The sequence below is a fragment of the Carettochelys insculpta genome, chromosome 2 (assembly GCF_033958435.1).
Source record: "Carettochelys insculpta isolate YL-2023 chromosome 2, ASM3395843v1, whole genome shotgun sequence".
NCBI lineage: Eukaryota > Metazoa > Chordata > Testudines > Carettochelyidae > Carettochelys > Carettochelys insculpta.
The window spans coordinates 93,191,847-93,218,248 of NC_134138.1; positions in this window are offsets into that span (position 1 = coordinate 93,191,847).

Consider the following 26,402-nt stretch of genomic DNA (forward strand, 5'->3'; position numbering starts at 1 on the left):
CTCATCCCAGACTATCCATAACCTCATGATTAATGTAGGTCAACTGCTTTAAAAAAACCCAGTTCTAAAATGTCAAAATGCTTTGCTTTGTACACCAAAAATATAACTTTTCCAGCCACCAGTGCCACAGACTCACCCTGTTCCGACAAACAAATTGGCTGTAGCCACACTTGGCCAAAACTTTGAAATGGCCATGCTAATGGACAAATCGAAGAATACTAATGAAGAACTGAACTGACTATTCAGCACCTCATTAGCTTTCACATGCTTCTGGCCATGGTGCTTCAAAAGTACCGCTTTTCAACACACGTGGTTCGGTGCGGCTATATGGGGGTCCTTTTGAGAAGGACCCTGCACATTTTGAAATCCCCTTATTCCTCTCAACTGAAAATTTTGAGGAGTAAAGGGATTTTGAAGTATCCCAGGCACTTCGAAGTACCAGCGGGTGAGCCATGGCTACACGCAAGCCGGCACTTCAAAGTTTAACACTTCAGAGTTGCTGGGACGGCGGGGCGGAATTTGCTCAATGAAGTGCTGCATATGCACCGCAGCACTTCATTAATAAACTCCCAACACCCTACTTACCATCCTCCCTACTTTGAAGGGAGGTAGTGTAGACACAGCCATTGAGTTCCCCGTCTCATGCACCACCTCCAGATAAGCATTTTACAGGGTAAATTATAACTTCCATTTTGATATTTTAGAATTATTGTTTTAAAAAGCTGTTAACCTACACTGATATCGATTCACAGAACATTTCAGTTTATGCAAATCTGCTGGTTCAGGACACAATATTTGTTCATCTCTACTGTTATATGTCTGCTTCCGTTTGGTTACAATCTAAGTAAGCCCTAAGGGTTTGGGATCCGGCTGTTTGAGAGATCACTTCTGTTTGTACCCCTCTAAGGAAGATCATTAAGATTTTCTAGATCAAACTCTCTCATATCTTCTGCTTTCCACCACCTCCACCAGAGCATTGTCAATGGAGGATTTATGCCTCTGGAAACTGATTGATCAAAGCCCAATCTGGCAAGCTTCAGGAAACAGTGTCAACTCCTGATACTAAAGTGTGGGGTGAAGAGATAGGATATATAATGAGGAAGGAGATTGGTGATGTCTTTTAATTTTCTGATTGCTTTTGTATTTGTGTAAAACTCAAGCAGTCTGGATAAGCAGCACCAAGTATAGATATTGAAACAGATCACAATCTTTTCCATTCTATTAAACTTTTGAAACTTAGTGACGATTTTTTCTCCTGCCAGCGCTGTTCCACTCTGTATAAAATATCTTCTCAGTGGCTCAGTGACCATACAAGTGTGAGGTTGACTCTACTGTTGGGTAGCTACGGTGCTCATCTGTGAGGGACACAGTCCTTGCACCAGTGAATATTTAATTTATACCCAGTAGAATAGCTTGAACAGGAGAGCTGAGAAAGCCCAAGCACAAACCATCCAGTAGGGGGTGGGCTAGCTTAGTGGTTTGAGCATTGGTCTCCTAAACCCAGATTTGTGAGCTCAATCCTTGAGGAGACCATTTAGGAATTGGGACGCATAAATGTCAGGGATGGTACTTGGTCATGCCAAGAGGGCAGGGGACTCAACTAAGTGTCCTCCAGAGATCCCTTCCAGTTCTAGGAGATGTGCATCTCCAATTATATTTATAATAACCTTGTGGTTAGGAATTCTGCTCTAAAGGGAGGACATGAACCCAGTTCTCCTATGTCCTCGACAAGTGGTCTAGCTACTGGGTCCTATGATATAAAAGGGGTAGCATCACCTACAGTCTGTGAATGGCACCTGAGGCCACCCCCCCAGTGAACACAGCCCTATGATCATAGAATGTTCAGACCATGCATCAAGCAGGGTAGACAGCACAGATTGCAGGAGAGATGAAACAGTACAAACTTGCAGTTCTGGGCTTGTGTGAGACCAGAGGGACATGATCTGGGCAGCTATGCCTGGTAACAGGTGAAACCCTTATCTGTTCAGGCCATGAAGAAGAGGGTGTGCCACAGACAGAAGGTGTGGTTTTTATGTTATCAACAGAGGCATCTGATGCTTTAATGGAGCAGTATCACCACGCATCATCACAGCCAGATTCTACACCAAAGTGCAAAAAGTACTAATTGTGCAATGTTATGCACCAACCAATGAAGCAGCTGAGGAATGTAAAACAGACTTCTATGAGAAACTATAAAGTGTGGTGAACCAGGAAGTAAAAAAGCATATGTTGATTTTGATGGGCAACTTTAAAGCAAAAATTGTAAGCATAAGTATACTCAGAGAACAGATCATGGGAAAAGAAGGCCTAGGCAACATGAATGAAAATGGAGAGTGCTTCAGTGACTTTTGTTCCCTCAACAGATTGGCAATAGCTGTTAGTGTTTTTCCACATAAAAGAATTCACAAAATTACTTGGGTTTCACCGGACCGCCAGTCAGAAAACCAGATTGATCACACCCGTATCAGCAGTTCCTTCAGAAGACTGATGCAGCACGTCCGCACTAGAAGAGGAGCAGAGGTAGGTTCAGACCACCATTTGGTCGCGGTAAAACTCAAGTTCAAACTCAAGAGGCACACCACAAAAGTGACCAAGCTGGGATTGAGATTCAGCGTGGAGCAGCTCAAGGATTTAGAGACAAAAGTACGTTTCCAAGTGGAGCTGTCCAACAGATATGCACTTCTGGCAAACCTCATCCCGAAAGATGCTACTGTGGAACAAATCTGGGAACACACCAAAAAAGCCTGGAAAGAAGCCTGTAAATCTTGAATGTTTGGACGCAAAGCTTTCTTTATGATGTTTTCAGCTCTTTCTCATGCAAACTCATTTCATGCATTTTTCATTGGTTTGCTGTAAACATTTTGAAAAAATACTTGAATCTACAGCATTTATACAAGTTGGTTAAAATGGCTGTTTATTGTGTTCCTTACCGGAAGAAACTACTTCCCCTCTCCCATGCATGTAGATTAAAAATAACCTGTTCAGTCCATAAATAAATGTCTTTATTGAGTCAAGAAAAGAGATCCGATTCTCCTTAGCCATTTTGTTCCAGGATGAGTCATTAAATCAGTTGAAACTCAAGCCGAAAAGAAATGCAAATTTGGCATGTTTTTTGCTAAGCCATGCAATGAACTGTTCACAAATAATCTAAAGACAGGGTTAGTTACAGAAATTATCTGTTGAATAAAGAACATATTTCAGAAATTCACAAACTGTCCTGGGAGAATTATCAAGAAAGGCAGAATTTGTCTCATAGATTCTTGGTTATAAATTATCCACCCACCTGTGCTCATGAAGGTCTGAAGCTGGCTTTTGATTAGGAGAGCCCTTAGTGGGGAGATGATAGCAGTACAGAAGGTTTGTTGGCTAACTGCACTAATCTGTCTCAGGGGGTAGCCGTGTTAGTCTGTAGCTTCAGGTATTACTCAAGAAAGCTCACTACCTATTAAATAAAAATGTTACTCTGCAAGGTGCTGCACTAATCTGGTTTAAGTCCCTAAAATACATTAATTTAAATTTCCTTTTTTAAACTGGGAAGATAAAATGAGTAATCTGAACAGGCAGTGAGTTTTCCAGGCTCTGTGTTATCAGATTAAATTCCTTTTCCTAAAAGTCAAACTATGTTTTGTGGAATCAAATTACACAGGCGTGGAGACCACCTATATGTGTATCTCACCCTGTACTCACAGAGGAGAGTTACATCCTTACATGCCAATAAACACTCTTGGGTCAGGGATCTTTGGTTAGAGAGTGAGGTCAGCTCAGGGAGACCAGTGGAAGTCTGGGCAAATCCAGAAGGGATCTTCCCATCCAAGCCTGTGCAGAACACACGACACAAACTCCAGCTGCCTACAGCTGTGTTAGTTTTCCCATTTATGCTCTGCTGAGGGTCTGGATAGACACAGTAACTGGTGGAGAAAGCCCTGGTTGACTGCCAAAGAAAGGACAATATGACCATAGAGCAATTTAAATGGCCCTCAGAGAGGGATCCATAATTTCTTAGGAAAGAACTCCTTGGCTGTTCTAAAGGGACACTATCTTTCCACAGCACACACAAAATAATTGAAGGGGCTCATGGAGTTTTCCTTTCACAGGATCCCTTCCTGCAAGTTTTTCACGAGAAGGTGGGTTTGGGACCTGGAGCAGTTACAGGCTTGTGCATGCAAACATATAGGCATGCTGCAACATGCTTTTGTTTAATGGATTTTTAGGCAGTTAGATGGCTTAGGAGACTGAATAGCCATAATGGGATAATTGGGAATGTGAAGTAATTTAGTATACATTAAGCTAATAAAGGCTTAAAGTCCTGAATGTATCAAAGTATATCTTCACAGGTCAAGACAGCCAGATTGCAATTAGCTGTATAATTGCAATAAATCAATCAAAGGGAAGAAAACTAGAACTGTTTTCTGTTCTTTAAATTGAGAGCAATTTAATATTATAACACTACGGGGTGGGATTCTCATTTCTGTTAAGGTTCCTTTATACCTCTCTGGCAGTATATCCACTTTAAGATCCCACACAGTCAGACCAAAACAAAAAAGCAGTCAAGTAGCACTTTAAAGACTAACACCTGCAACAAAGCCCACTGCCAGCTTTGTCCACATATCTATTCTGGTGATACTATCACTGGACTTAACCAGGTTATTCACAGAATCAAAGGCACATTCTCATGCTCCTCAACTAACATCATATATGCCATCATAAGAACATAAGAATGGCCATACTGGGTCAGACCAAAGGTCCATCCAGCCCAGTATCCCATCTGCTGACGGTGGCCAATGCCAGGTGCCCCAGAGAAGGAGAACAGAAGACAATGATCAAGTGATTTATCTCCTGCCATCCATCTCCTGCCCTTGTTCTGAAGGCAAGGGCACCATACTTTACCCCTGGCTAATAGCCATTTATGGACGTAACCTGCAAAAATTTATCAAGCTCTTTTTTAAACCCTAATAGAGTCCTGGCCTTCACAGTCTCCTCGGGCAAGGAGTTCCACAGGTTGACTGTGCGCTGTGTGAAGAAAAATTTCCTTTTATTAGTTTTGAACCCACTACCCATCAGTTTCATTTGGTGTCCCCTAGTTCTTGTATTATGGGAAAAGGTAAATAATGTTTCTATATTCACTTTCTCCACACCATTCATGATTTTATATACCTCTATCATATCGCCCCTCAATCGCCTCTTTTCCAGACTGAAAAGTCCCAGTCTCTCTAGCCTCTCCCCATATGGGACCCGTTCCAAGCCCCTAATCATCTTAGTCGCCCTTTTCTGTACCTTTTCTAATGCCAATATATCTTTTTTGAGGTGAGGAGACCACATCTGCACACAGTACTCAAGATGTGGGCATACCATAGTTTTATATAGTTTTATATAGTTTTATATATGCCAACAATGCCCAGATGCTTTGTATATTGGACAGACTTCAAACTCTCTCAGACAAAGAGTTAATGAGCACAAAACAGACATCAAAACATTCCTGATCCACAAACCAGTTAGTCCACATTTTAATGGAGTGGGCCATTCTGTTAATGACTTAAGAGTCTGCGTCTTATTGAAGAAGAATTTTCAGTCTGCTCTAGAAAGAGAAGCTGCTGAACTCTCTTTCATATTCAAATTCAACACACTAACACATGGTTTGAACTGGGATGCAAATTTTCTAGGCCATTATAGGGGCTCTCTGGCATACTTGGCTTAATTTAATTCTTGACTACCCCTCCCCCCAGCTCCTCTGCTCTCTGATTTGCTCACCTTGATAATTTTTTTCTGATTTGTCAACTTCGATTACTGTTTTTGGTTCTCTGTGCCTTAAATATTGAGTCTGTTCTGGTCTGGCTATGGTCTGAAGAAGTGGGTCTGTCCCACGAAAGCTCATCACCTAGTAAATTATTTTGTCAGTTTTTGAAGTGCTAATTGACTGATTTTTTGTTTTGATAGTATATAGACTAGCATGGCTCCCTCTCTGTTACTGTCAGACCAGTGTAGGGCCTTAGTATAAAACAGAATCAAGCCTTATTCACTTTGAGACTGTGGAGTATCGTTGCCTGAGTGGTTAGGCAATATTCAGGGCCTCACTAGTTTGCTAGGAGGAGACTGATAAGATAGTTTGGTATTTCTTTGATGCAGTTCTGTTTATTTACAAGTAACACACAGAGAATCCTGTGCCATTCTAGAAAAAAAAACCAACAGCAGGCACTTTCCTTGATTACAGTTTCCACGCCTGCTGCTGTAGCCGTCACCAAAAGAAACTCTCTCTTGACTTCCTCTCAGGGCCAACTGAAACTATCTGTTCACATTCACTTCTGCCACACACAGGTCTACCAACCTATACTGCAACCACTGCTTTTCCCATTAGTCCCAAGAAAACCTCTTATTGTCTCTGACTGAGCTCTTGCTCATGCCTTCTCATGTGACTCTACTCCTTGGGTGGTGGCTCCTTTATTGTTTCAGTTATCTTGCTCCATAAAAAACTCAACTGCTACTTTGATTTGGCCTCAATGAAAGGTAGTTAGCAGACATATCAGTTTCAGGGGTGTCTGAGATTGCCATAGATCAAAAACATATGTATTGGCAACCACCATTCCTTCAGCACAGCAATATTAAATTCAACCACACTAAGAAATGTTTGTTGTATGGCTGTCGATTCCAAAACTTTTGTAATTCTCGTGCTCTTCATCTGCCAATAAGGGTTTGAATTTGATGATTTAATTAAAAAAATATTTTTAGGCAAGTCACAAGTCACTTTCTGAAGTCTTTCTTTCACTCTCTTTGGTGTGCATACCTATTAACCTTCAGATTTCAGGTAAGGCTTTGATTGTAGCACTATGAGATAAATTCGAATTTATTAAAATTGATTTTGTAATGCTGGGTTTTATAGATTTGAATTTGAGCATCCTAACCTCCCCGAAAATTCCCCACAAAGCTGACTTATTGGTGTCACACTCAGTCGTCAAACATTGACCACTGCAGCAGTGTACCATGGCAATCTATCCTACAGTTCCCTCAGCCCCGAAGCAGTCTGGGTATTTTTGCTGGTGCAGCATGGGAAAAAACATGCCCCGCAAGTGGTTGCAAGTATTTGATGTCATCTTCCCACATTGCATTGACCTTCTGTTGAAAACAAATGGCCATTTTTCCAGAAGGAAAGAAGGAAAAGTAGGGCATCAACAAAGATCACCAAATTAACTGAAATATTTTGCTTCTATAACTGAATTGCTTATTATAGCTGAATTATCAAAGATTTTACAAAAAAGCAGCAGGCATCTGCAATAGGCTTAAACTGCAGCATGGTGTCTGTGTCTTCTCAACTGGTCCTCCAGCCACTTTTTCCTGTGTTAAAGGGGCCAAAGCTTGAAGAAAGGGAAGGACAGAAAAGGTTAGGAAAAAGATTTTTGGCTTCCCACTTCAGTACAGAGTTGTCCAATGTGGGGGATGGGGCCCGCCAAATTTCAACAAGAGGTGTTGCTCAGGTGGGAGGGGGGCCAGCCCCCTAACAGTCATTTGATGGAGGAATGAAGGCTAGATGACATGGTCTCCTCAGTGTTGCTCAAGCGGGAGGGCCAGCCCTGATTTTGTGTGGGCCGGTCCCCCTTATCACCATAGGGGGTTCTGGGGCCTGTGGCCGGAGAGGCATTTGACATGGTCCCCCTGGTGGCAGTAAGTCTCCCAAAATCTTTGCTGTGGGTGAGGGGACTTTCCCCTGGTGGCAGCAAGCCCCCAAAAATCTTTTCTGCCTTGGGAGCCCTCACCATATGCAAGTCAGGACATGGTGCTGTCTGGCAGCATGGTCCACACTGAACAGCAGGCACATCCTTTTAGTAGGTCGGGGGCTACCCATGTGATGTGGTTGGGCATGGGAAAGACCCCAACTGTATGGCACCTGTTGGGGAGGAAAGGGGACCCCCCTGCACGAATGTAAACTGCAAAAAAGAAGTTGCTCGGCCTCTCATGCAAGCACAACCCATCCCAACAGCCTAACTGCCATCCAGCTAATTAAAATCATGCTGGATTATGGATGCTGCCAGAAGAGAGAGTGCTGGATTAAAGAGGTTCAACCTGTATAATTCTACCAATTTCAAAACCTGTGAGCACATCTAGACAGCATCAGTTTCTGAAGCAGTGACAAAATCTAAAAATTTGCAGCTTCCTTCAGGTCTTAATTGTTTCCAGTAGAGATGGGCCCCAGCCAGAACCTCAGGTCCAAACACTTCTGCAACTTTGGGGGACGCTCATCTTCATTTCCCACCTTTACAGCTCAGGCATGTCTCTAGCTTTACCAGGATAAATTCAAACATTAAACAGAGGTCTGAATTGTGGCACTGTTGTGCTGCTTCAAAAACGGCCTGGGACAGAGACGGTTACTCACAGTCGACCAGTCTCCTAGTTCCCCCTTTTCTGGCTGGTAAGAGATGACCCCAGAGACAGCCCAAAGTTCTGCCTTCCCCAGTGCCGCTTACTTTCTTCCCATTCACTAGCATGGGAGTGAAAGCAGCAGCACTGCAGAGGCTTCTTCCTGTATACTGTTACCCGCAATACTATAGCTGCAGGTATTGTAGCCAGTCACCTTACGGTCCCTTATTCCATTCAGAAGCATGCAGGGCAAGACACAATTCTGTTAAAACCTTTAAAATAACTAATGAAACCATAATCAACTGCTGTCTCCAAAGCCAATGCCTGGGACCTGGTAGATCAGCTTCCCAGTGAAGAAGAAATCAAAGAGACAGACTTTGGGTGTAAGTGTAACTAATGTGTGTATGTAAATAAAGCACCCGTCCTGGAAAAGATGTAATGAAACAGCATGAACAGTAATTTCTTCCTTCTGGAATCGCAGTTCAACACAATGCCTGGATGACTGAGAGTGTCTTTTGCTCAAGAACAGACTCTGACCAGAGACAAAGGCAAAGAGCAAACTTCTGCTCACAAACGCACAGACTTGAAGATCAAAAGGGACCCTTGTGATCATCCAGACTAATCTCTGACATACTGCAGGACAGAACCCCAGCTACCCACTCCTGAAATACTGAAGTCATCGCAACATTCACACTAGTTTACACCTGCACAGCTTCCTCCACACAGCACCTTACATAACAAAACCAGTCACAACATGTCGCAACAAGATGACAGAATTGTTCATATCCTTAAAAAAACTTGGAAGACTGCATCTATCACCACCTGCTGGTGAAACCTGTAATAACCATACATTCAGTAGAAGTATTAGCATTGATTCCTGCTTGCCATAGCTGTGTACTATAGGTAATTTTGGGGGGTAAAATTTTCAGAAATCACTGAGTTGCTTTTGAATTTTTGGTGTTTGTTTACACAAGAACCCTTTAAATTTAAAACTCAGGACAGTCATTCTGACTCAATTGCATAAACACCAAAAGTGACCAAATTAAGCATCAATTCTGAAAATACTCTTATCAAGATCTGCTTGAAAACCTAGCACAGTAGTTAACTTTCAAATTTCATTCCTTGCTAAAAAATTAACTGAAAAACAGCAGTGGATCTTTACCAATTAATAGAGATTTGTTGGGATTCTCCGCATCGCTGAATTAGAAAACTAATAATTTTGAAAGAATCGTTTCAACATTCAATTTCAAGATCTAAAGAGAGTCAGCACTTTATAATTAATGTTATACACTCTAAACCTCTCAGACAACAAAGCAATGGAGCGGAACGCTACTTGTCAATTTAAAGCAATTTCTGCACAACATCCACAGCTCACAAATCCTTTAGCACTCACAGTATCTCTTGTCTTATTATGGCTGAATATTCAGCCTACTATTTTAGCAGACACTCTGTGTTAATCCTGAGCATCTTTCTTTTTCAGTCAGACCTGTTCATTACTGCCACTTTCCTCATCTCTGTCCAAGGTTCTGAATATGCAGAATTCTGCAGGTTCTTTGAAGAATGAAGGAGGCCAGGGGTGGGGTGAGGAGTCGGAGGTGTGGATAGAACAGATGAAATCTTGATGATTAGAACCAAGGTCTTTAGACATCTATATTTAGAAAAAAATTATCTCACACAATGTCACTGTCATATTTTCTTACTGATGGAAATTTCAGACTGTAATTCTGCATTTCCAAAGGGCACGCACACACAAAAAGCATATAATATTTGGATGAGAGCAGAGATCCTCAATCACTGAACATCTGCCTATATTTACTGCAGGTCTTTAAGCAGCATCCTTCCAAAACTTGTTACAGAATAATTAAATTGGATTGCACATTGTTTTACAACATTCAAATCCAATTAGAATGGAAGCTGATGGGGAATAATTCTTGGTTCTGGCAATAAAGTACACTTTCGCTAAACAATATTTTATCCACAAGATGAATCTGTGTATTGACCTAGAAGCTACCATAAAGCCAAACATTTCACTAGCATTGAAAATATACAATAAAGCAATATATTAAAGCAAAAATACCCATTAACAGATAGTTGATTTTACTGGCTAAACTTAACATTGTTGCATATTTGAAAGAAAATCATACAATCATACTTGTAAAACAAAGAAAGAATTTATACTAAATAGCTCAGAACAAAATGATACAAACATTTCCAAGGTAGTATGGATATATTTTTTAAAAGATGCAATACTTTCTTCTCATTCAGTGTTATCAATATTTTATTCTCCTTATTGAACTGATATACATTTCTGGAAAACATAACATTTTAAAGCATATTACCAGTTCAACAGGACTTAAATTAGTAATAGCAAAAGGACCTTCATTTTAGATACTTTGTGTAGATACGTGTGGTTATTGCCACAATAATTTCTGAAATATAAAATGTAGTGCATGTTTGTCTATGCATATATGTGAGGCACAGAATTCATTAGACTGTAGTATGACTTGATTAATAAACTTGGGAAAGTTTACATTATACTTGCTCATGAGCAGCTAAACCATGAGTGAATTACGTAAAGTTATCTTAAACAAGTGTGACTAAATCATAGCCCCATAGGCTATGTCTACACTAGAGAGTTTTGTTGACAAACTGGCGTTTTGTTGACAAAATCCGTGAAGCGTCCACATTCCCAAGGTGTTCTTTTGACAGTAATCAACAGAACACAACACCTTTATTGACAGCATTCTGCTGCTCTCCCATGTGGCAGAACACCTCTGTCAACAGAAGGCCAGTCTGGACATTCTAGGGGGCCCTTCTGTTGACAGACTGGGCTTACTGGACACCAGGCAGCCCTGTCCACTATACTTCCAGCTGGCTGTTTTGTCGAGAGAGCAAATGAGCAGTCCAGATGCTCTCTGTCAGCAGAGCATATCACTCTTTCAATCCACTGTGCAGTCGACAGAAGTTTTGACGGAAGACAGATTGCTCTAGTGTAGACATGGCCATAGACCCATAGGCTTAGAAGGGACCACAAGGGTGTCTGAGTCTAGCCTCAAACTTCAAACTCATCTCAACTTCAAAGTCTGATATCGAAGAAGCAAGGTCTGGAAGCAAGTGATATTGACACTAGAATTCATTTCTTTACAATGACACACATCTCATTGTTGATGCTCAAGCAGCACAGGATATCAGATGTTAAACTCTTTCAACCATCCTAGATTGACTATACCCATTCTGGACTTTGAGTCTGTTTATCTGGGGAGAAAATTCATATATGTTGGGGAAGAAAGAAATATTTCTCTAGTAAGTGAATTAAAAAAGGGTGGGGTATCTGAATCTGTTCAGGTTTGGAAAACTGGAAGCAAATCTGGTAGAGATAGATTTGTGAGCAGACTATATTTCACTCAGGCAAAGTTCCACGACAGTTACATGCCTATCTCCACACAAGACGGAAGAATCCCAAGCACTGTTTCAGGCTGGGGACCAACTGTCTAAGTAGCAGTGCAGCAGAAAAGGACCCAGGGATTACAGCGGATGAGAGGCTGGATATGAGTCAACAGTGTGCCCTTGTAGCCAAGAAGGCTAATGGCATATTGGGGTGCATTAGGAGGAACATTTCCAGCAGATCTGGAGAAGTTGTTATTCCCCTCTATTCAGCACTGATGAGGCCACATCTGGAGTACTATGTCCAGTTCTGGGGCCCCCAGTATAGGAAGACGTGGATGCACTGGACAGAGTTCAGTGTAGGGCAACAAAAATGATTAGGCATCTGGAGCACATGACCTATGAGAAGAGGCTGAAAGATTTGGGCTTATTTAGTTTGCAGAAGAGAAGCCCAAGGGGCAATTTGATAGCAGCCTTCAACTTCCTGAAAGGGGGCTCTCAAGAGGATCAAAAGAGACTGTTCTCATTGGTGACAGATGATAGAACAAGGAGCAATGGTTTGAAGTTGCAGAGGAAGAGGTGTAGGTTGGATAGTAGGAAAAACTATTTCACCAGGAGGGTGGTGAAGGACTGGAATGCGTTACCTAGAGAGGTGGTGGAATCTCCATCCTTAGAGGTTTTTAAGTCCTGGCTTGACATACATGGCTGGGATGACTTAGATGGTGTTGATCCTGCTGTAGGCAGGGGGCTGGACTACATGACCTCCTGAGGTCCCTTCCAGCCCTAGAATTCTATGATCCTGTGATTGTATGTACAGATGTATGATGTGAGTGGAGTGGGAAAATACCAGCCCATGGGCTGGATCTGGTTCTCTAGGATCAACCCCTGGGGTGGGCTTCTGCTGCCGGAGTTACATGTGTCTCCACAGGCATTGGCAACTGCAGCTCCCATAGGTTGTGGATCATGGTCACATCTCACCACGGGCTAGTCCTGACAATCCTCCACCATTTTCTTGCCCATCCTGATGTAGAGTATATTTTACATTATAGTTATACTACCCATTTTTAGAAATAAAAAACAGCTAGTTCCCTCCACTCATCTATTTGCCTTTTCTTCAGGATTAGCTGTTTTTGGTGCTCCTACCTCATCACAACTCAGCCCACAGACTAGATCTTCTCTATCTAGACAGCCATTCCCACTCTCCTTTGTATCTGGGTGGCATTAGGAGCCTCTTGCCTCACTGATGGCATGTCTACTGTAGAAAGGTTGCTTTACAAACTTCACACTAATTATAAAGGTGATTCATGTCCCCACTATCCTCCTTCTGTGGATGGAGACTAACATGGAGCCAAGAAATTATACAAGAAATTGACAACAGTTATAGCCAGCACCCAATGAAAGTAATGCAACATTTATGTGGACACTGTGTTGTCCTAACTACACAGACATAAGCCTTATGCCTGTCACAGAGGAGGCGTTATGTCATCGGAGAAGCAGGGCACTTACATCAATGTGTGGAAGGCTATAGTGTGTTCACTGACATAAGGAGGTCTACTTAAGCTGCCTTGCATTGACCTAACTCTCTAGTGTAGACCAAGCATGAATTAATAGAACCCACTTAATGATCTTTTCACACATGACCAACTCCTGCACACAGTGGTGAGATATTTATACAAACATAGACCATCAATTACTTGCATGTCTTTTGTTTTAGGTCTTTGAAAACAGAAGGAAAATCTTTACTACAAAATGTTATATACAGGCTATGATGTGAGATTACAGTGCAGATTTAAAAAAAAAAACCTCTTCAACATGCTCACCGGTAGAGCCAGGGTCTTCCCAATTCATGACAAGTCATGTGAGATGTGGTTGCTTCATTTTGCAAACCTGGGGGAGGAAACCAAGCACATTAATGAAAGTATGAGAAAGCATTTCTAAACTGGCAGTTTTATATTACTGTGTACAGGTTTTATTATGTGCTAAGTAAAAGAAGAGTCAAGCACTAGAAAAACAACAATCTCTAGTAAATCTGTAGAAAAAGACAAATGCCATTTTCACAACATCTTAAATGAACACCCTTATGTTTTATAAAACTTGCTTTCCTGCTGAAACAGCGCAGACTGCATTAGTATTTGAAAGCAACATGTAAGGAAACCACTTGAGGCAACCGATAAATAATAGATGAAGCTTTTCCCAAAGGAGAATCATTAAGTGCTTTAAAACACACCAAAATGAGGGAAGCCCATGCTAAGAAGTGGAACAGAGCTAAAATTTCACATAAAAAGGAAGTGTTATTCTGTTTAAATTTGTAAAGTTGCTATGATCACCGGATTTCTTGGTCAGAGCCCACTCTTGAGGTAAAACAACTTTTGACACATGTTAAAGTGCTAGTCATACTATATCAACAGACAGTCAGGAAACAAATAAACCTCTGGTGTTTAAAGGCCCTAGGACCGAGTCACTTCCCCTTAAGGTTGCAATAGACAGGAAGCGTCTGCACACTTGAAATGCCAAGTGACATGGTGGCTTAACACAGTATTGGGTAACATTTTATTGTAATGCAGACACTATTTCATACCTGGGTATTTGTATTCTAAATTAAATCACAGTAGGTAGCCATCCTTTTCAGGTCAGGCAAAGATTCCTCCACTTACTGTGCCCAGCCTAGGTTCACTGTTTTGCTGCGTGACAGATGGACTTCCTATGCAGCACATTGTAAATGCCGTTTTTGCTTTCATTTCGCTCATTCTTTTTTTTTTTTTTTTTAAATTCTATATGCTTCAATGCAAAGAAGCAGACACAGGACAGGACATAACCATAAAATGATTCAGATTTCCTAGCTCTTTGAGAACTAAACATGAAAATCTCTTTTGTTTTCACATTAAAACTTGTCAAAATACCTTCAAAATGCTGAAAAGTAATCCCCTCCCTGCAAGGAGACTGGAAATATTTTCTTCAGAAAGATTCCCTCCTCTTCTTCACACTGTTTTTCATAGAGTTAGCATATGCTGGCTTACTGCCAGTACTGACAACATTAAGCAATGAGATAAGATCTCTAAGTCTTACCAGCTTCAAGTGTTCAACTAGCATGACTCAGGTCCCTCTCACAAAATGATGAGATTTCTAATACCAACACATTTTGTTTGCTTTTTATTTGCTTCTGGTTTTTAAGACTTTAGGGTTTAAATTTACAGTGCGCCTGGTAAGATAACCAGTGCCCTGTTTATCCGTGCTTGAGAAAGTTGAGACTAGCTCAAGTCAATGGGGCAACATGTTAGAAGATCAGATGTATAAATAACAAGCTCCCAATTCCTGAACACTATCCCTTCAAATACTATTCCTATTAAATAACCTTTGCTTGCAGTGTTCAATTTTTTTTGACTTTTTCTGTATTTGTACAGGTGTGAAACTGCAAGTGAAATCTGCAAGAATGGAAAGCCCATCCTGATTGAAACCAATGAACATATGCCCATGCACAGAGTAAAGGTGTGGAACTTCACATATCTTTTCACAGCATTCAGTCCCTCGCCAGTGCTGGACCGGCCCTTTGACTGTGTAAAGGTTTTATTCAAAATATTGACTGTAGCATTAACCACTGCTCTGATTCCTCTCCCCTCCCCACACATTAAGTACTAAGGTTCATTGACTACTTAAGATTAACATTTATGAACAAAATATCAAACCTGCAAAGTCAATGAGTTGAAACCACCAACTTTTCTCCAAAACTCTCCTGTGGAGAGGATCAAGAATTGAGGATTTCCTTTCCTGACTTTTTTACTGACTCACTCATAAATTTACCCATTTATAAAACTGAGGATTCAGCATCTATGATGCTGTCTGAATCCTTATTAGAGCTGGGTGAAATTTTATGTTCAAAACTTTTTCTGACCAAAAAAAAAAAAAAAGCAGTTTCGGCTATTCTGAAACATTTAGCAAACTCATGCTAATTTGGCTGAATCTTTGTGGCCAGAGGAAAAAAATCCACAAAATTCTGAAAAGAAACATACATTTCACTTTGATGTGTTGGAAATTAAACCTGTTACTTTTTGGTTGGAGTTGTCTTTTTTGAGTAGTTTCCTGTAGTTTACTGATAAGCAACGAAAACATTTAAAAACAATAAAAACTAGAATATGTAGATATTGTTGATGGGAAATGTTGTTTTACACTGGGCACCACTGCTGGCACCCTGGTGAAGTGGGGCATCTTGTGGGCAGTGGGAACTTGTGGAACTGCAGCCATGCCCCCTGCCCTGTGTAGTGAGTGGGGGACAGGAGAGAGACAGTGGGGCAGCGGAGGAGAGGAAGGGAATCGGGGGAAGATGGTGAGGGGCAGGGGGGACAGTTTGGGGGAGGTGACCCTGGGGGCGGACATGGAACAGAGCGGAGGCAGTGAGAGGTATGGGGAAATGGAATTATGGTGGCAGAGGAGGCAGTGAGCTGGGGATGGATGGCAGGAAAAGGAGGGAAGACAGGGCAGTGGAGGGGTATGCAGGGGAACAAGGTGACAGTAGCACGTGGGCAGGGCACTTTGAAAGCGCCATGGTTCATTCCCGCGTGGCTCATCTACACCAGGGTCCTTTTCGAAAGGACCCCACCAATATCAAAATCCCCTTATTCCTATGAGCTCATAATTCTATAATATCAGATAGTTACAATATCCCCATGAGCTCATAGGAATAAGGGGATTTCGATGCTGGTGGGGTCCTTTCGAAAAGGACCCTGGTGTAGACAAGCTGCGTGGGAGTGAACCCCACCGGCATGCTGAATATGCGTATGAGGAGCTGAATATGCATTTCAGCACCTCATTAGTATTCTTTGATTTGGCCATTAACATGGCCATTTTGAAGATTTTACCAAGTGTAGTAGGAGGATAGATGTATGCATCGGATTTGTGAAAACAACTATGACAAAGAAATTGCCATCGGGAGGAGTTTCTTGGTCAGTTCAAGGATAGTAAGATCAGAAAGCAAACAGGCTTGCATAACAGTTTCACACCCTTACCAGCTAATACTTCCCAAGCATGATACGCTTTCAGCTAAACTGGCCTGCAGGATATCAAAAAACTGTACTGGAAGGAGCTTTCACTATATTTTACAGACAATTTAGAGCTGAACAATCTCACCACTTCCAAAACTATCTGATCCACTCTGTTATCACCGAGGTCACCCCCTCCACTGCACACATTTCTCACCTGTCTTTTCCAATTTCCTTTGCAAACTCACAGACTGGATTCAAGAGATGACATTATTCCAACATAATGGAGAATGAGTGCCTCGTTTTAATTTGAAATGAAACATACTCAAATGCATAATTAAAAGTGTTGTTGTTTTTCTGATTCCAGTCATCAGAACTTAATATCACTTTTTGAATTTTATAATTCTTAAGAGACAGTGGAAAACACATATAGAGGATGACTCTAAAGCTATATCTACACAGCAGCATTATTTTGAAATAAGCTATTCCAGAAAAGATTTTCCAGAATAACTTATTTTGAGATAATTCTGCTACACACAAAATACAGTTTGAAATAGCTGAGTGCTACGTTGAAATAGAGCATCCAGACACAAGGAAGCCTATTTCAAAACAGAGCCACTAGATGCACTATGGCTTATTTCGAAATAGCTTCTATTGCCAGTCTACACAGCCCTTATTTCAAAATACTTATTTCAAAATAGATGCTATTTTTCATACAGGCTGTGTCTATACTATCCCCCTCCTTTTGGAGGGGGCATGTTAATAAGGGATTTCGGAAGATGCTAATGAGGCACTGCCATGAAAATACAGTCCCTCATTAGCATAATGGTGGCCACGCGCAATTCAAAAGTGCCGCTTTCAAAACACATGCAGCCTGTGTAGACGGGGGCCTTTTGAAAGGCTCCCGATTTCGAAAGACCCTTCTTCCCAAAATCAAATGGGTTTGCAAAAACTGGGAATATTAGTGTGGAAGGAGGAAAGCAACCTGAGTGTGACACACTCATTAATGTACATATGCTATATATGTGTTGTAAACCAACACTTAAAAGCAAATTCTTCCAAACTCCAAGAAAAGAGTGTGTTGGAAGCCAGCCCCTGATAGGGATCCAATTCTTGCTGCTGGACCCTTTTGTATTGGACAGAAGCAATACTACAGATTGAAAGCCCTGAAATTTGCACATTAGTAGTCTAGATCAAATTTTGATGATGTGGGTGCATCTCTAGTGAAAACTAGTCAGTAATTCAATGGAAGCAAAATGTGGAATACATAAAAGAAAATGAGACTGTGTGGAAATCACCCTCTCAGCAGGCTAAGTCAAATACTGTAGTCATATTCTTTAAAGGGGAGGAATATTATGGTCAAATTAAATCTTGGACTTTGAAATGTAAACTGCCCGCCTGGTGCATTGTGGCCCTTTTATAATACCCTGTCTCAGATATTAGATAATGGATGCTATTAGAACCAGTTTCTCATATATTATGGACAGGTGTCTGATATACAGTATTCTGACAAATATACTCCAGTTTCTGACGTTAATGTCATAGTTTACTTAGCCTGAAGAATATGTTCAATATTCCTTTCTCACTAAGCTAGCGTTTTGTTTTTATAGCAAGTGATTCAACTTGCAATGAAATGGTGTAATGGAAACCTATGTGTGCAAATTTTCCATCTTCAGAATGAAAGACACTGTGAAAAGGGATAGGGAAGAGGCAGAGAAATATAGCCTCTCAGTTATTAAACTAGAGGAGATCTGACAGCAAAATCCATCTGTACCATTTTAACAACTCAGAATGACAGATATTCAGCTGCAGAATCACATTAATTAAGGTGAATTACATGCTTTATAGGTTTTTCAAAAACTCATTTTGAAGAACTTAGCTGGTATCATGTAAAATAATAAAAAAATCTGTATGTCAGTTTTACTCAAGTAGGTGCTGCAAAGCCTGCTCACTCAATGGGAATGTTTCTAACAGTCAGTAGGTAGTGGCAAGTACTGCCTCCTGCTGTTTTCTCTACAGGGGAGACCAGTTTTAGGTTATGGTCAACAATCTAAAGTAGTTCTGCTCAATAAGGATACAGAAAGGATAGCTAATTCAATGTATACTGGGGACATTTTGCTTTTCCTGGCCAGCAATTTCTGGGGAGTGCTCAACTAGACCTCTGTGTACCATCTCTGACAGAAAGGAAATTGCAGCTACTTTTCTACTGCAACAACCTTTCTTTAGATTTCTCTCAGCTGCCAAAGCTTTGTTGTTAGTGTAAACCCAGTCTAAATTTAACTATGATCTACACTAAGTAGGATTCTTTATAGGTAGCATTGTTCAAAGGGAGTCTTAGAAATTCTTTTTATTAACAAGAATTATGCAGTCTAAATGTAGGATGCATTAGCAAAGCTGTGTTTTGCAAAATGTCCTCCATAGGCCACCTAAACCTCTTGTTTTCTATCCATGCAGCACTTTGGCAGAGATTTAACACCTCTTCCTAAAAGTGTTGTTTACTGTTTTGAAACAGGCATGCAGATTACATTTATTCCAAAGGATTCAGTTCATTAGAAAGGGTAAAACATTTAGCGCTGACATAAAGCACTTTTTATATGTATTGCTGGCCTTTATTTACATTCAGCAGAATTCCGTTTTTGTTTTTACTTTTATTTTTTATAATTTTAGTGGCTACTCCTGCTAAGATATGGGAGCATGTTTCTATTTTTATTTAAATTCTTATCATGGTAGGAAGCTATTGGGGAGAGTGTCAGACAGTGGGAGGAGGTGTCAGACAATAAATTATTTAACTTTTTAAATCTCAACACTTCTTGTCATTAAAGGTTTATAACTATTAAAACACAAATTGTCGACATCCCCCCCAAATATACAAAATAAATATCCTTAACTCAAAATCTTATATATTGTCAAGCAGCATTTTCCTTACTTTGCCTATCTATACAGTTCAGCTATTATTATTGTGAATATTTGTCAATTTTATGAAATAATTATTTAGCTATAAAACATCTGTGGAAGTATAACATTGTATAAGTATAACGTTGTATAAGGGGACATGCTGGATACATTGTATATGAGAGGGCATGCCAAAACATGTTACAAAGTATCTGAGGGAGCACACATAGGGACAGTTAGCTTTTGAATGGAGAAGCAATCAAGATGGAGCCAGCACATCTAAGAAGCAGGCATCAGAATGGAAGGTGTGAAGGGCAATTAGTTAAGTTAACTGGAAGCTGTTAAAGGAGATTGTTAAGGGTGGCAGGTAATTAAAGATACATGACTGGTCTCAGGGATCTCAAAGGGTGGTAACTAAAATCTTTTTCTTCTTTTGTCTGTAACTTGTCTGTAACTTGTTCTCCAAAAAACAGTATAAATTAAGAGACACAAGCCCCACTCGGGGGGCTCACTTCTAAATGTATTAGCAGAGCGGCTTTGCTAATAAAACAGAGTGGTCTGATAAATTGTGAGTCTGAGTCAAACTTTGACACATCTAATCCTTCAAGCATACCTTTATTGCTTACAATATTAGAACTGCACCAGTGTTTGTGACTGTGTTGCCCTCTACTGCTTATTTTACATCATATAATAATAATAATAATAATAATAATAATAATAAGCTTACATAAGCCTTATTTCAAAAGGTTTATTGTTAATGAAGTTAGTTAAGAATGATACAACTAATAGAAACATAAGAGATAGAGATTTGTGGCTTTTGGAACCAAAGGTCTAGCAACCTACAACAACAATGAAAATGTGAAGAAGGATAATGGAAAATCCTGGCCCTGGATTGAATCTTCTTAAAATATGTATTTTACAAACCTGCTGTCCTCAAACTCAAAAAGTGCATTACATGTCCCTTGGATAAGAAACCGAGAGTCCACCTCCCATTTTCCTTGGGACCCTTTCAGATCTGGGTCTCTAAGGCTACGTCTACACGTGCAGCCAACATCGAAATAGTCTATTTCGATGAATAATGTCTACACGTCCTCCAGGGCCGGCAACATCGATGTTCAACTTCGACGTTGCTCAGCCCAACATCGAAATAGGCGCAGCGAGGGAACGTCTACACGTCAAAGTAGCACACATCGAAATAGGGATGCCAGGCACAGCTGCAGACAGGGTCACACAACAGCAAGCCGCTCCCTTAAAGGGCCCCTCCCAGACACAGTTGCACTAAACAACACAAGACACACAGAGCTGACAACTGGTTGCAGACCCTGTGCCTGCAGCATAGATCCCCAGCTGCCGCAGAAGCAGCCAGAAGCCCTGGGCTAAGGGCTGCTGCCCACGGTGACCATAGAGCCCCGCAGGGGCTGGAGAGGGAGCATCTCTCAACCCCCCAGCTGATGGCCGCCATGGAGGACCCAGCAATTTCGACGTTGCGGGACGCGGATCGTCTACACGGTCCCTACTTCGACGTTGAACGTCGAAGTAGGGCGCTATTCCTATCTCCTCATGAGGTTAGCGACTTCGACGTCTCGCCGCCTAACGTCGAAGTTAACTTCGAAATAGCGCCCGACGCGTGTAGACGTGACGGGCGCTATTTCGAAGTTGGTGCCGCTACTTCGAAGTAGCGTGCATGTGTAGACGCAGCCTAACTGATTTTTAAGTTAACTATGAGAATCCAGTTTGTTAGATGCCTCCTCTTAGTCTAATGACAACAATATGATTAAAGTCACAGAACCTATGACTTTTGTGAACAAAGCATGCATGTTTGCAAGCATCATTTCCTGATTTTAATTCAAATGTATTTAGGTAATTTATATTTTTATTACTCCAGGTTTACTTTCAAAACAGCTTTTACAGCTCATTTCCCCATTAATTGGTAAAGTCATTTTCTTTTTCTTTTCTTTCCCAGCCAAACAGGTTACCAGTTTTCTAATCTTACATTCCATATAGCTAGATCCCTGGGCTACATCTGATCACACGTTATTCAAATCCACCTTGATAAAGTGCAGTAATTATATTTTATACCATTTCTGAAATCAGAAGCCTCTGATTTTCTTTATTGCAAACATCTCCTTGTTTTTCTTGTTAAATTGATCATCGTTCCTTTTGATTTTGCTCAAGTAAGCGTGAATATGATTTCCAACAAAAATAACAGCAATCACGTCATTTGTTGAGTTGAACAGTCATCATCATCATGCCTCCTACAGATGGCTAAAATAATAAACCAGAAGAGGAATTATCCTTAAATACAATTTCACATGATGAAAAAAATGCATACATTTTATGATGCACCAAATGAAGATATACTGGCTCTCCATAGCTGAAAATGCACTCTGTCCCGAATCCAATCTATTTTCCTTATGATGCAAAGTGAGCTAACAGGGTACTACTCCAAACACTCAGCATAGCCAACTCAGTGAACAAATTCCCATGCTGCAAAGAAAAAACAGGAGTATCAACTTTATATAATTAGCTGAAAGGAAAAATAATATTCTTTGCCTCTGGATGCTTTAGCCAGTGACTCTCTAAAAAAAGGACTACTAATTGTCAGAAATTATTAACAGAAGATTATGCTTTTGGTTTATTAAGAGCTTTTTCAATATTAAATCTTAGATATTTAAAAATTTCTACTTATCATAGTCAGTATATGCCAGAAAATGGGCAAAATGTATTAACGTGTCAGATAGAAATGGGTGCTTCTGCAGGCTATAGAATGGTAATTGCTAAAAATACTTTAATGCCTCAGATAACTAATACGCATCGCCTCAGTATAAATATACTGTCAATTGTGAGGGAATGTTACCTAATCCTTTAAGTCAACATGGGAAAAATTTTAGGCTGAATTCTACAGTTCACAATGAGAGAGGTCTGCAGACCACAGTATACTTTTCCAGCAGTGTCACAAACCACACACAGTCAACCACCTGAAGGACAAATTTAGCTGTACACATTTTAAGGAATTTTTAGGAGACTGTTTTTCTTTCAGTGTTATAGCCAGGCAAGGGATTGGTCAGCTCGTAATATATTCTCCTTTTACATGAGCAATGTTTAGCTGAGCAAGATTCAATTACACTATTCCTAACAGAACAAAAAAGCAGTCAAGTAGCTCTTTAAAGAGTAACAAAATAATTCATTAGGTGATGAGCTTTCGTAGGACAGTCCCACTTCTTCAGACCATAGCCATACTACAACATACTCAATATTTAAAGCACAGAGAACCAAAAACAGTAATCAAGGTGGACAAATAAGAAAAATATTATCAAGGTTAGCAAATCAGAGAGCAGAGAGGTTGGGGGGGAAGGTCAAGAATTAGATTAAGCCAAGTATGCAAACGAGCCCCTATAGTGACTCAGAAAATTCTCATCCCGGTTCAAACCACATGTGCCAAATTTGAATACAAAAGACAGCTCAGCTGCTTCCCTTTCAATAGTGGTGCGAAATTTTTTTTCAGTAACATGCAAACTCTGAATTCATTAACAGAATGGCCCACTCCATTAAAATGTTAACTAACCAGTTTGTGGATCTGGAGTGTTTTTATGTCTGTTTTGTGCCCATTAAATCTTTGTCTAAGGGAGTTACAAGTCTGTCCCATGTACAAAGCACCTGGGCATTGTTGGCACATGATGGCATATATGATGTTAGTTGAGGAACATGAGAATGTGCCCGTGATTCTGTGAATAACCTGGTTAGGTCCAGTGATGGCATTTCCAGAAAAGATATGTGGACAAAGCTGGCAGCAGGCTTTGTTGCAAGAAAAGGTTCCAGGACTGGTATTCCTGGGATATAGACTGTGGCTGTTGGTGAGGATTCTCATAGGGTTGGGAGGCTGTCTGTAGGAGAGAACAGGCTTGTCACCTAGGGCCTTCTGGAGTGTGGTATCCTGATTAAGGATAGGTTGTAGGTCTTTAATAATTCATTGCAGTGGTTTGAGTTGGGGGCTGTAGGTGATGACCAGTGGTGTTCTGTTCTTGGCTTTTTTGGACCTATCTTGTAGTAGCTGGTCTCTGGGTATTTGTCTGGCCCTGGTGATTTTTTTTTTTAATTTCTCCTAGTGGGTAATTCAGGTTTATGAATATTTGGTAAAGATCTTGTAGTTTTGACTGTACCTAAGGGCTTGACTGTAAACAATGGATCTAGTAATGTGTGCAGGATGGAGGTTAGAAGGGTGTAGGTAAGTATAGCGATCAGGGGGTTTCTAGTACAGTGTGGTACCAATCAAGCCATCCTTGATTTGTACTGTAGTGTCCAGGAAATGTATCTCTTGCATGGAGTAATTGAGGCATAAGTTGATGGTGGGGTGCAGATTGTTAAAGTCTCTGTGGAATTCTTCTAGAGTCTCTATACCATGGGTCCAAATCATAAAGATGTCATCAGTGTATCTTAAGTTGAGGAGGGGTAATAGGGGACGAGAGGTGAGGAATTGTTGTTCCAGGTTAGCCATAAATATATTAGCATATTGTGGGGCCATGAGGGTGCCCATAGCAGTTCCACTAATCTGGAGGTATAAATTGTCCCCAAATCAGAAACAATTTTTAAAATGCATGACCTCAATTAAGATGACAGCAGAAAACAAAAATAGTTAAAAACGTTATTTACATTACAGGAAAACAGAGGGGATGTTTTAAGGAACAAGTAATGTTATGGACCCTCTTACATCTTTACCATTTCAAATTCTGCCAAACAGTTAACCTTCTGTAACCATCTTGTGGCCTATGTAAAATGAGCATATTGGTCTTCAGTCCAGTTTCAGCAGAGATATTCACATAAAAAAGCTACGACCTTTGCGAGCAAATTTCTTGGCACTTGTAAGTTGAGTTTTGTTAGCATGGCACTGCAGGGAATCTGCACTACCACTGCCCATGTGGGCCTTATTAATAGACAATTTCATGGCTCAAGGACACTTCTCAGAATTAGTAAGTTTACATTTCAGAAGGGTTATAGTAACACAATTTATATGTATTACCCACTCACATTTTCATACACTACAAAAAGATGATATATACAAACTAATAAATACTCATAAAAAGCTAATTATGTAGTGTGGCAAGGCTAGCCTCACTCCCAGGCTTCAGGCCTCTGTTTTGTCCACTAACCCCACAGCCAGAATACTGTTGCCCTTCTTGAGATGTTGAGTGGGGAGATGGTGGTTTGGGGGGAACCTGGGCCCCACCCACTCATTCCAGGTTCTGGCCCAGGAACCCTCTGTGGTTGCTAGTGGTGCGGGAGGGCTCCCCTTGTTATGTACAACGCAGCTCTTCCCTGAGCCACTTCCCCAGATGATTCCTCCCTGCCCCGTACCTCCTCCAGGTAGTGGCAGCAGCAGCAGCAGCAGCAGCAGCACATTCTCCCTCCTGGATTGGCTCCTCCTGTGTGGTCAACCTTACACCAGATCTCGGGGCCTCCTGGGCAGGGGCCTTAGCCCCTGGCAGCTGAGCACTCCTCTCCTCCTCTGGGGCCTCTAGAAAAACTCCTTTTGCTTCTATCCTCTCCTCTACCACCTCTTCTATGACTCTCCTCTCCCCGCTGTCCTACTGAGTAAAGGGTTCTTTTAAAAGCAGACTTAAGTGTGACCCGCTGGCCCCAGCTGGCCCTGGGGTGGCTTCCTCCCCAGCTGCTCACACACCGCTTGTTTGCCAGCCCAGCTTTTCCCTCTTGTTCTCACCCACTCCCAGCCTTACCTTGTTACAGTAGATATTTATATCCTTATTGAGATAACACTTTAGGCTACGCCTATTCAAGAGTTTTGTCGACAAAACTGGGGTTTCGTTGACAAAACTCGCGGAGCATCTACACACAAAGGCTGTGTCTACACTAGCCAAAAACTTCGAAATGGCCATGCAAATGGCCATTTCGAAGTATACTAATGAAGCGCTGAAATACATATCCAGCGCCTCATTAGCCTGCAGGCGGCCGCGACACTTCGAAATTGACACGGCTCGCCGACGCGTGGCTCATCCAGACGGGGCTCCTTTTTGAAAGGACCCCGGCTACTCCTATGAGCAGATAGGAATAAGGGGACTTCGAAGTAGGCGGGTCCTTTCGAAAAGGAGCCCCATCTGGATGAGCCGTGTGGTGGCGAGCCGTGTCAATTTTGAAGTGCCATGGCCGCCCGCATGCTAATGAGGCGCTGAATATGTATTTCAGCACTTCATTAGTAAACTTCGAAATGGCCATTTGCATGGCCATTTTGAAGTTTTTGGCTAGCGTAGACACGGCCAAAATGTGTTCGGTCAACTGTGCGCCCACAAGACACAGCAATTCCGCCAACAGCATTCTGCCTCTGCAATGAGGAATAACACCTTTGTTGACAGTTTGTATCAACAAAAAAGCTGTGTAGATGTTCGGAGGGGGGGCGGTTCTCTGTTGACGGACGGGACTTCTGGGTCACCAGGCAACCTTGTTTTCTGACCTTCCAGTTGGCTGTTCTGTTGAGAAAGTGGCTGAGCAGTCTGGCCACTCTTTCTGCTGACAGATCAGATTGGTCTTTCGATCCACTTTTGTGTGTGGACATTATCTGTCGATGTAAGTTTTGCCAGATTTCTTTCAATGGTAACTTCTGTGAACAGATTGCTGTTGGGTAGACGAAGCCTTAGAACAGGGGTAAGGAAACTTTTTATGCCATGTCCTCCCATTCAGACCTGCAATTTGCTGGGTCCCCCACACCCTCCACAACCTGTGGGAGGACCAAAGAAGGTCTGCAGGTGGGAGCGTGCACTGGCCAGGGTCTCATTTGCTGGGTGAGCAGTGGCTTCT